Here is a 12,016-nt window from a genome sequence, read left to right as displayed (position 1 = left end):
TTTTGAAATATTTGAAGGGCACTTTGAATTTTGGCTTATTATATTCTGCTTCAAATTCTTTGAAAGTTAGTGGTTATAGTGATGTCGATTGGGGTAATTGTGTGGATACTAGTAGGTCCTTCACTAGTTCTTGCATTTTTCTTGAATCTTCTTTGATTTCTTGGAAGACTAAGAAACATAAGATCATTTCAAAGAGCTCTATTGAGGTAGAGTATTTGTCTATGAGTCAAACTGCTAGTGAGGTGGGGTGGATTGAACGTTTACTTCATGTAGATGTTACTGTTCCTACTGCAATTCCTGTCATGTGTGATAACTTTTCTATTAAGTTGATTGCTGAAAATCCCTACTTAATTACATGAAAAGACCAAACATCTCATAACTAAACATCAAAATCTTGATGTTCATTAATATGTTAGGGAACGTGTACATGAGGGTCTTTTGAAGATATTTTATACCAAGTTAGCATCACATATTGCTGATATTATGACCAAGGCATTAGCTACTAATCAACATCGTTTTCTTTCATTCTCCGCAATTGGGTCTAGTTCGTTACTAAGCCTGATTGTCAAGATTATTGGCCTATTTCTTAACATCCCCGGCCAGTCCATCTTGAGGGGGTGGGCTTGTTGGGCATCAGCTTCCCTATTCCTAGCTCCATTGTCAAACTCATTGATCCTCTCAGTTGTTCAACTCAGCGATCCTCAACATCAAATTGTTTATTATTTATGAAGTTTGTTAGGTTTTTATGTTAGAAGTTTTGTGTGATTGTTTTGAATTGTAATATTATATATACTTTTATAATGCTTCTATTGAAGCTTTATGAGCAAAAAATACAACTTATAATTTCCCAAAATTCTCTCTATTCTCTTTGCTTTCTCTGTAATTTCTTCAAACAACCCTTTTTTACACTTGCGTACATAAATTATACTAAATTTCTTTCGTGACACTAAACCTTTTTTTACACTTGCGTATATTTTTTTAATTGGAATATCAACTGGCGCCCAAAATTATCAAAATCTTGGCTTTACCTCTGACATTGGCTCTTGATACCATGTTAAAATACCAATTCAACCAAAAGGTTAAATTAATGGTTGATGCTCATCAAGAATAGGTTTTGTACTCTCTAGCTTTGCATATCATAATTTACGTTGATGATTTGACCATAGTTACCGTATAATTCCTAAAGGAAGCCCAGGTTAATCTCTAAGATTAACATTCCAATTTATCTCCTCTCACAACTTTATGCAATAATTTCTGTGCCACTTTTTTATTTCACCTTTATTATTTAAAAAATAAAAGAAAAACATTATATTGTGAGCGGAGATATGTTTACAGATTTATTTCAGAGATGAACTTGAATTTTCCCTAATTCCTATATACATGCACTTAGCTTAACAAATGTTTCTATTTGTTGAATTGTTGTATACTTTATACTTATAAAGTCGTAAAATTTTCTTTCTTTTGAAATATTAATTGAAAATTCGTTATCACATTATTGCACTTGACATTTTGATGATAAGTTCATGATGAATAATACTTCATATATAAGATAAATGATATTCAGATACAGACATTACCTATTAGTCACAATTTTGCTCCTACATACACTACGTTGGGGATGGTAGGTGTCACGAGAAATTTTGTGGACTAACTTTTTTTTTTTTTTAAAGTCAGGGACTTAGGAGGTTCCCGTGATGGCGCCTAGACCAAGTCTAGACCATCCTTTCTTTAAGAACTCAACAACACAAACAATGACAAGAGCAAACACAAGCATACTTTTATTACTTTGAGAATGAGGGTACAATACAAGACAAAGTGCCCGAATGAGTGAATGCCAAACAACTGGGGCAAGTCCTCTATTTATACTACTCAAGGGCTGGCCACATCCCGACCAAATAGGAATAACTCCCCACTCTTTGTTAGCTACCCACTTCGTGGTAACTACCCACTACAAAGTAACTACCACTTTGTATAGATGTCTTGCATGCACGCCCATAGCATAACCATCCTTCAAACTAGGAGTAGTGGGCTACGTGGGTGGTTACCATAACTGCCAACTTCCCCCACTACAAAACCCTCCTAAATTCAAGGAGTGACTGCAACGTCATCATTATGCTTCTCAACTGATGAGCGGTTACCACTCCGTGGTAACCATCTTCCACGATCCCGACCAAAGGGGTAACCGTTAGCCTACGTTCCCCACTAATCCATCCAAGTAATCGTCGTCCCTAGAGTAACTTCCCCATCCATGATCCCTATAATTAGGTTTCACTATGGACATCAACCACACAAAGTTATGCTCAGACTCCTGAAGTCTAGTAACCCTTGGTCATCATGTCTAGTCATGGTACAACGGTTCCGTCCAAGCCGTAGCTCAAGCCAACCACTTAGCCGAATCCCACCGTGCCCTAGCCCCCATAGGCAATCTTATGTTCAATGCTACGTCCATGGCCCTTAGCCATGAAGCCACCTAAGGTCGGTCACCAACCCATGACTGAGCACCTGCCCCCCTAAAGAGCTTTATATTGATTTGGTCAAGTAATACAGTGAACACTTAACTGACAGAAACAGAATAATGGCCCCATGGGCCATTCTCATGCCCATAGTTCCACCAAGAGTGTGGTTTGGAGGTTACTAGGACCTTCTTAGAGTGTCCTGCCCTTGCGGGTTCGGGCTAAAGGGTTGTTTGGCAAGCTTTACACAATAGGTGGAAGGTTGCACTTAGGAGTAGCCATGGCCCTGCCATGCGGCTGACGCGAGATCTTTGCTATGTCAGCGACGAGGGCTCTAGCCCCTGTCCTTGGCTGTGACAAACCTCCCCCCCCCCCACTTAATGAGCCTGATGTCCCCGTTAGGCCATCAAGGTAAGTCGTGATAACATCTTCGTGTTACTAAAGAGTTCCAGCCCTTTCCCAAGTAGCATCCAATTCGAATTTTCCTTTCCAAAAGACAAGGTACTCTTTACAGAAGTTCTTATTTCCTTTCCCGATAGCCCCATGATCAAGTATCCTCTCAATACCTTGATCAATCTACTTATGGACAGCAAGAGGTGCCCTCTTAGTCAAGGGATGCACGTTCAACAAGTCCGGATGGTAGTGCTTAAGATAACTCACGTGGAAGGTTGGATGCACCTTAATCTGTGCAGGTAGTTCCAAACGATAAGCAACATTGCCTACCCTTGTCATTACCTTAAATGGACCATCGTAAGGAGGTATTAAACCTCGATGACGATTCTTTCCACTAATCTTCTTCCATAAATGCGAAGTTAACTTAAGCATCACTAGGTCCACAACTTGGAACTCAAGTGGTCTACAATGTTTATCCGCTGGTTTCTTCATGCGGCGCCGAGCCTTAGCTAAGCTATCCCTTGTCTCATACATCATTTCCTGCCTATCATTGGCAAAATGATATGTAGCTGGACACTTACTATTAGACTTCTGGTTTCCCACCGTAGCAAGAGTTAGTGATTGCCATCCCATGGCCAACTCAAACAGACTATACCCTATTGCACTACTCTGGCGTAAGTTATAGCAGAATTGGACTATCTCTAGCAGCCCCGTCCAATTGCGCTGAGAGGTACTCATATAGTGCCTCAAGTATTCCTCGAGCAGTGCGTTAATACACTCCATCTGCCCATCCGTTTGAGGGTGGTTCAACTGTGAACCCAATTGGTTGAACAACTGCAGCAAAAAATTCCTGTAAATCGAGTGTCGCGATCACTGATTATATCTTGGGGAAGGCCAAAATACTTGACCACGTTCTTAAAGAACAGCTTTGGGGCTCTCTCAGCCGTGCATGCATCCAGAGCAGCACAAAATACCGCGTATTTTTTAAACCAATCAACTATCACAAGGATCGATTTTAGCCCATCCACCTTGGGCATCCCTAATATAAAATCCATTGAGACCAATTGCCACGGTCTCTCAAGAGTAGAGGGGTTGAAGGAGACCAACTTCTTTCCTTCGTTCCAACTTATCTTATTGGTAAACCAGACACGATTTAACATATGCCTCGACATCCTGACTCATCTTTGGCAAAAAATAATCGCAGGATAGGAGCGCCAACGTCCTTTCGCGTCCAGGATGTCTTGCCCATTGGGCATCATGCACCTCGTGCATGAGTTCAAATCGAAGCATTCCCATGGGGATGTAGAGTCTAGCCCCCTTAACATAGACCAAACCATCCTCTATCCAGAACCGCCTCGTAGTTCCGGATTCGATTTGTTCTTTTAGCTTCTCATAAAAAGCATCGCCCACAATGGCAGTCCTTACCTTCCCCGTGAAGTTAGACTCCACCGCTGTCAAGGCAGCAACCAACTCATGGCATCAACAACTAAGAGCATCAAGGACCGCATTATGCCGACCAGGCTTATGCAACTACTCAAAGTCATATTCACCTAAAAACTCCTGCCACCGGGCCTATTTTAGGGAAATTTTAGGTTGCATTTTAAAGTAGGTGTTAGCGACATTATCAGTTTTAACAACAAACTTGATGCCGAGAAGGTACACCCTCCAAATTGTAAGACAACGCACAACTGCTATCATTTCTTTCTCATGGGTCGTGTACTTCTCCTCACCCCCTTTTAGCTTTCGACTATCGAACGCTATGGGGTGTCCATCTTGGACCAACAACCCTCCAATAGTTAGCAATAGGGGTGGTAATGGATCTGTATCTGACCTGGATTTGTGGTTCCATATTTGTTTTTCACGTATATGGATATGTAAAATTTGGACCTGATGAATCCGGTACTAAAAAACGGATCTAGATATGGGTCTAACCAAAATACCCGTATCCTGATTCGTTTACCCGTTGTTTTTAAATTTTATTTTTAAAGCCCAGCCCACATTTACAAATGAGACTTTGAGTCTTACTCTAATAAACCCCAAACAGCAACCCTAAAACAACACATACTCTCTCCTCTTTCTCACTCTACTGCCAACCAAAAATCAAGCGGCTCCAGCCCATCTCTCCGACGACTGTGAATCCATGCCATCATCTCCAGTGACCATAAGCTCGCAAGTCACAGTGTGTGATTTTTAATATACTTAAGACCTTAATTTATGTTTTAGTTTTATTTAACTTAATTTTTCATTTTTATCATTGTTCAAACTAATTCATTTTATGTAGTTTTATTTCTGGTATACTCATAATCCAAATTAGTGGACTCTTTCATTTGTTTGCTGCTTCTACACGCTTTATTCTTTCTTTTTCTTTTTTTTTTTTTCAAATGAACCTTTATCTTTATTGTTTGTTATTTGAAGGGTGGGGTATAAAAGCTTGTTTGTTAGTGATGGATGGTTATATATAGTGTCTTAATCTTAGTGTTTATTACTTGAAAACTAGGAATTTTTGTTAAAAATTGGTAAAATGTGTAAGATCTGTTTTGGAGTCGGATCTGTAGGATCCAGTGGATATGGATATGGATCCCTCAAATTTGGACCCGACGGATCCGGATCGAATTTGAATCCAAGGTATAAAAACGGATCTGGATATGGATATCAATCTTGTTGGATCCGGTCCAGATCCGATCCGTTGCCATCCCTAGTTAGCAAGCCCTAAGGACCTTAGGTCGGATACACTCTTTAGGGGTTGCCAATCATGGATAGCTTTTACTTTCCGCTCATCCATTCTCACTTGGCCTTTAGAGATTTTATGACCTAGGAACATCATTTCCTTTTGGGAAAATTTGCACTTCTCTTTTTTAACAAAGAGCTTATGGTCTTTGAGACGTTGGAGAACTAAATGTAAGTGATTCCAATGCTCAAACAAAGATTTTATATAAATCACAATATCATCCAAATAGACAACAACAAACTGATCTAGAAATTCATAAAGAACATCGTTCATGAGGTTACAGAAGGTTGCCGGGGCATTAGTAAGCCCAAACGACATAACTAAAAATTCAAATGAACCATAACGAGTAACACATGTCGCTTTGGCTTCATCCCATTCCGAGATTCTCACTTGCTAGTACCTGGATCGCAAATCCAACTTGGTAAACCAAGTTTCTTGTGCCAATCGATCAAACAAGTCATCAGTCATCGGAATTGGATACTTGTTCTTGATCGTCACCTCATTTAGTGTCCTGTAATCAATACACATTCGTAAAGATCCGTCATATTTCTGCTGAAATAAAACGAGGGCACCAAACGAAGCTTTTGAGGGTTGAATAAAACTTGCGGCAAGAAGGTCGTTCAACTGGGTCCTAAAATCAGCAAGCTCCCCAGGACTCATCCGGTAAGGGGCACGAGCAAGAGGCAGGGCACCTGATTCTAGATCAATAGCACGCCTTGGAGGGAGATTCTTTGGGAGTTCTGGGGGCATCACATCCTTAGATTCATCAAGGACCCTAACAACTTCATCTGGTACCTCAAAACTTTTGTCGGGGCTAATATCCACAAAGGTAGCTAGGAATGTGGGCTCTCTCTTGGCAACCCGATTCCTCACTTGCAAGGCAGAGCAGAACTCTAAGTTTCACTCAGAATCGCGTCCCACGCGATTCGAATGAGAGGGGCTAGGCACACCTTTCACAAAGCATGGGCCATCCTCGTCTCCAATGAGCATTCCACCCAAGTAGGGCATCACCGATGCCTTACACTTGCGAATGAATTCATTTCCTAGAACGAGTTCAAAGTCATCAAGGGTGATTGCAATCAAGTCACTTTTTCCCTTACAACTACCCACTTTTACATCAACACCGCACACTCTTTCTTTTGCCACAAGAGCATCGGATTTCACGACTTTCATAAGACTAGTGCAATTAGACAATGAAAGATTGAGCCTTTTCACAGCTCCTTCACTCACAAAATTATGAGTGACACCTATGTCAACCACAATCTTGACAACGTATCCATTGACATGCACATCCACATACAGAAGCCCTCCATAAAGTTCAATGTTTGTGGCCGTCACGGCATTCAACAAGCCCAACGGGTTGACGCGGATGGAGACCTCCTCGTCCACCTTTTCCGCTTCAGGCTCTTCCGCAACCATTGCTCCGAGTTTCCCTTTCTTGGGACAATCTCTAGCAAAGTACGAGCCTCCACAAATGAAACAACTGCCACTTCCAAGTTTATTCCCTGCATCTTTAGCGTTAAATGAAACAACTTTACCCTTACCATCGGGTTTCTTGTTCTTACCTTGGCGCTGGCCAGTGTTCTTGCCTTTTCCGTCGGAACCATTCTAACGTTTCCGCTTGTTGTTTGTTCCCAAATTGTTTGCAATATAAGTGTTCCCTAGCTTAAGATCAATAAGAGTATTAGTAGCGGCAAAGGCCGCGGACAAGGTCTTAATGTGTTGCCTATGTAATCTAGTTTGAACCCAAGTTTTTAAGCCAGAAATAAAATTAAAAAGCTTATCTTCCTTAGACGTATCCTAAATATCCAACATCACCGAGCTGAATTCCTTCACATAGTCACGAACAAACTCAGATTGGTGAAGGCTCTTTAAGGTTTCACGAGCATGCCAGGAGGCATTGTTAGGAAGGAACTGACTCTTGAGTTCTCTGTTCACCACAACCCACTCTTGGATAGGATTCCTTCCAGCAACTAGATCAAGCTCCATGCAAGATCTCCACCACAATTTAACATCCCCAGCAAGGTACATGGTAGCAATCGAGACCTTATCATGGCCCGGAACATGAGCAACTCTGAAGTAGTGCTCAATGTCCCTTAAGAAGTTCTCCCCATCCTTTGCATTCCCATCACACGAGAAGGGTTCAGGATCAGGGATCTTCCACTTGAAGGGATCAACCCTTCTCTTTTGTAGGTTCTCAATATCCCTACGAAGGTCTTTAACCTCCCCACTAGATTGAGAGTGAGGAGATGGAGCCTTATAGTTACCTGCGTTGTTGTCCAACTTTCCAAGCATCTCAGCTTGCATTTTATGAGTGGGTTCCAAGGAATCTTCAATGGAACCCATACATTCCGTAATCAAAGGCAACTTAGTGTTTATCTCCACCACACGACAATTCACATGCTTCCAATTTGGAGAGTGTGGTTGTTCCTCCCCTTCTTCCAAGGGAGAGAAAGGAGGGGGAGCAGGAGGAGTGCGAGTTTCACCACTCACCAATGGTGCTCGCTTTAGGGGACTCCTTGCTTTAAGCCGTCGACTTAGTAGGAACATCAGTAATCTTAGTTGACTTACTTCTTGCCATGGCAAAGGTAAGGTACTTTTCTTTTCTAACAGATCGGACCAAATTGTCACGGGTAATTTTGTGAACTAACTTTTTTTCAAAGTTAGGGACCTAGGAAGTTTCTGTGATGGTGCCTAGACCTAGTGTAGACCAGCCTTTCATTAAGAACTAAGAAATACAAGCAATGACAAGAGCAAACACAGATACTTTTATTACTTTGAGAACGAGAGTACAATACAAGGCAAAGTGCCCGAATGAGTGAATGCCCAACAACTGGGGCAATTCCTCTATTTATACTATTCAAGGGCTGGCCACATCCCGGCCAAATAGGAATAAATCCCCACTTCGTGGTAACTACCCACTACGAAGTAACTGCCCCTTTGTACAGATGTCTTACATGCACACCCATAGCATAACTGTCCTTCAAACTAGGAGTTGTGGGCTACGTGAGTGGTTACCATAACCGCCAACTTCCCCTACTACAAAACCCTCCTAAATTGAAGGAGTGACTTCCACGTCATCATTATGCTTCTCAACTGATGAGCGGTTACCACTCCGTGGTAACCGTCTCCCGCGATCCCCACTAAAGGGGTAACCGTCAGCCCACATTCCCCACTAATCCATCCAAGTAACCGTCGAGTAATTACCCCAGCCATGATCCCTATAAATAGTGTTCACTATGGACATCAACCACACAAAGTTATGCTCAAACTCCCGGAGTCTAGTAACCCTTGGCCATCGTGTTTAAGTCATGGTGCACCGGTTCCGCCCCCGCCGTAGCTCAAGACAACCACTTAGCTAAATCCCACCGTGCCTTAGCCCCCATAGACAATCCTATGTCCAAGACTACGCCCATGGCCTTGTGCCATGAAGCCACCCAAGGTCAGCCACCAACCCATGAGTGAGCACCTGCCCCCAAAAGAGCTTTATATTGATTTGGTCAAGTAATACTAGTGAACACCCAACTGACAGAAACACAATGATGGCCCCATGGGCCATTCTCATGCCCTTGGTTCCGCCAAGAGTGTTGTTGAGAGGCTACTAGGACCTTCTTAGAGTATCCCTCCCTTGCGGGTTTGAGCTAAAGGGTTGCTAAGCAAGCCTAACACAATAGGTGGAAGGTTGCACTCGGGATTAGCCATGGCCCTGCCATGCGGCTGCCGCGAGGTCGGTGCTATGTCAGCGGCGGGGGCTCTAGCCCCCATCTTTGGTTGTGACAGTAGGTCAGTATAGAAATGTGGGTACTACACCGCGCTCACCCCCGTTGGAGCGGGTATGGGTCCAACTTTGGCGAGTAAGTAGGCGGGTATGGGTACAAAAGTCATACCCACCGTGGGTATGTAGTGGGTAGGTGGTGGATTTGATGTCACATACACCCGCCTATTACACGTCTACTCGCCCAATTATCCACCTACTCGCCCAATTAACTGCCTATCTGTCCAGTTACCCACCAACTTATTGCTACAACTAATTTTTTATGTAATTCTTTTTGTATTTGTAATGATGTAGACTACTTTAATTGGTTTGTCACAAATTGAATACTATCTTGTATAATATGCTATTGAGTTATGTATTTACAACAATATAGAGATGGCATATTAATAACATGTTCTATACGAAATTTATTAAACAAATGTTGTTAGGTTGGCGGGTAAAAGGCGGGTAGTGAATATCAAGTGGGTGGTGGATCGGGTGTGGGTCTAGGGTTCGGCGGGGGTGGGAGTTGAAATTTTACCCAATGTGGGTGGTGGGTAGGTGATGGTATACAAAATTTAGCCGTACTCGCGCTGCCCAATTGCCATCCATACGTACTAAATATATAGGTATTCATCAATCCGTAAACGTTTTTCAATAAGTTTTGTATAAGACAAGCTTATGTTAATTTTATTGTAAGACGGTCAATTTTAGGGTTACTTTAAAAAAATTTACGGTAACTTTAATCCCTTTAAGGGTAACTTTTTATTTGTAACAAGTTTAATTGTATTTTACTCCCTCCTTGTTCTTAAAAGCTAGAGTTGAGATTGCGCGGTGTTTTAGAAGGTTTAATAAAATAAGACGTTAGTGGGGTACACAAGGTTATTATTTTATTGAAAAGTAAAGTGGTGTGAGAAGTAGTGGAGACGACGGTTGGAATAGTGAAAAATGATAAAGTAGAAAAGAGTATGGACATTAGTCGATAAATATATATATTCTTAAATTGTAAGGGTATTCCAAAAGAGGAAGTGTAACTTTTTTAATAAAACGGACGAAAATAGCAAGTGTAGCTTTAAAAAAAAAACGGAAGGAGTAATGTGTAATTTCTAATAGATACATGCTATGAAACTAATATGATTATTTTAATACATAATAAGTGTTTTTTAAGGGTAAAATTTATGTTAGTAAAATGATAACTTTTAAGTATATAAGGATAACTTTAATTATTTGTAGGATAACTAAAACCCGTCTTATAATAACTTATTGAAAGTCCACCTTAATTAAGAGTCTACGAAGTTACTTTGCCTTTAGAAAATCGTTGTCACATTGTACTTCATTGTCCGAATATCTTTTAGATCGATTCCAAACAAGTTGATTTACTGATACAAGTCATACATATGGCATAATCTCCGAAAACCACTCTCATATGTAGAGTAAGCCATCTTGTTCCAAGTTGTCTTTTGTCGGATCTTTAAACGTGCTTCATGCCTTCAAAGTTGGCTTAATACAAGGCGACCTAATCAACTAATCGTCAAATCGTCTTCAGCAAATAAACCTTGTTAGAATGTTATACTTGTATTATACAAGTATCATATAGCTGCTTGACTACATTATTCCCTTTCTTTTAGAGAACCTTCCATCTTTTATTGGCATGCATTTTCAGCCGTCAACTAAGGAAATGTTTTGATAAGGGATGTAGTAGATGATATTCGAACTCGTGATCTTTGTGTCACATTGATACGGTGCCAATACCATATTAGAGGATTAATTCAAAAACAAAACATAAGCTGATGATTAAATTGGCTTATATACTCTATCACCTTTATTCACTAAGTTCAGAGTATTATATAATGATCTAGGCTTGCATTGGGCTTCATTTTTTAAAAATAATTTTGAGATTTTTGGAGGCTGTGCTTCTTGCCTGTTATTTTCAGGATTACCTTCAATGGTAGTATGTTAGTAATTTTTGAAGGTGAAGCTCGTTCTAATTTAGCATTTGTATGGTAAGAATTTTAATTAATTTGGTTCTTTGGTCAAACTTTGTTCCCTCTTTCAATCTCTTTAATATAATCGAAAGCTCTTGAAGGATTAGGGATTTTTAATCTTCCTTTCAGCTTTGAACAAAAATATCATAGTATATAATTGCAAGGATGACGTTTTGTAAGCTTAACTATGGTTAAATGACATTTTTGTTATTAATTGGATTTGTTAATTAAGCATATGTAATTGAAAAAAGAAGCATATGAATGAGATGGATGGAGCAAGATAAATCTTTAATGAAAAAAAAAGAAAGAACGGTCCATTTGATATGCGGAAATTGTAATCAAATTTGTTAGAAAAATCAACAGCTCAATCCTATAGTAGTGTTATTTTACCTCAAATTATTCATTTGTCTACACAAAATTTCATTGCCGTCATTACCAATTGGGGCTTAGTGTATTATGTGGTTTTCTTCCAATTTTATTTTTTTTTATTTTTTTTATTTTTTTTAAACATTCTAATTCAATTAATATTCTAATATATGACATTAATAATCTAATATTCTAAAATCTGACAATAATATTCTAATATCTGACAGTAATATTCTAATATATGACATTAATATTTGGGAAATTATCAATGGCGACCCCCAACTTTTGCTACGCACCAATGGTGACCTCCGTTATTTTCAATTATAAAAAATGACCT

Source organism: Chenopodium quinoa, unplaced genomic scaffold (assembly GCF_001683475.1).
Source record: "Chenopodium quinoa cultivar QQ74 unplaced genomic scaffold, ASM168347v1, whole genome shotgun sequence".
In the NCBI taxonomy this organism is placed as follows: domain Eukaryota; kingdom Viridiplantae; phylum Streptophyta; class Magnoliopsida; order Caryophyllales; family Amaranthaceae; genus Chenopodium; species Chenopodium quinoa.
The sequence above is the reverse complement of the archived record's forward strand: the minus strand, read 5'-3'. Positions refer to the sequence as shown.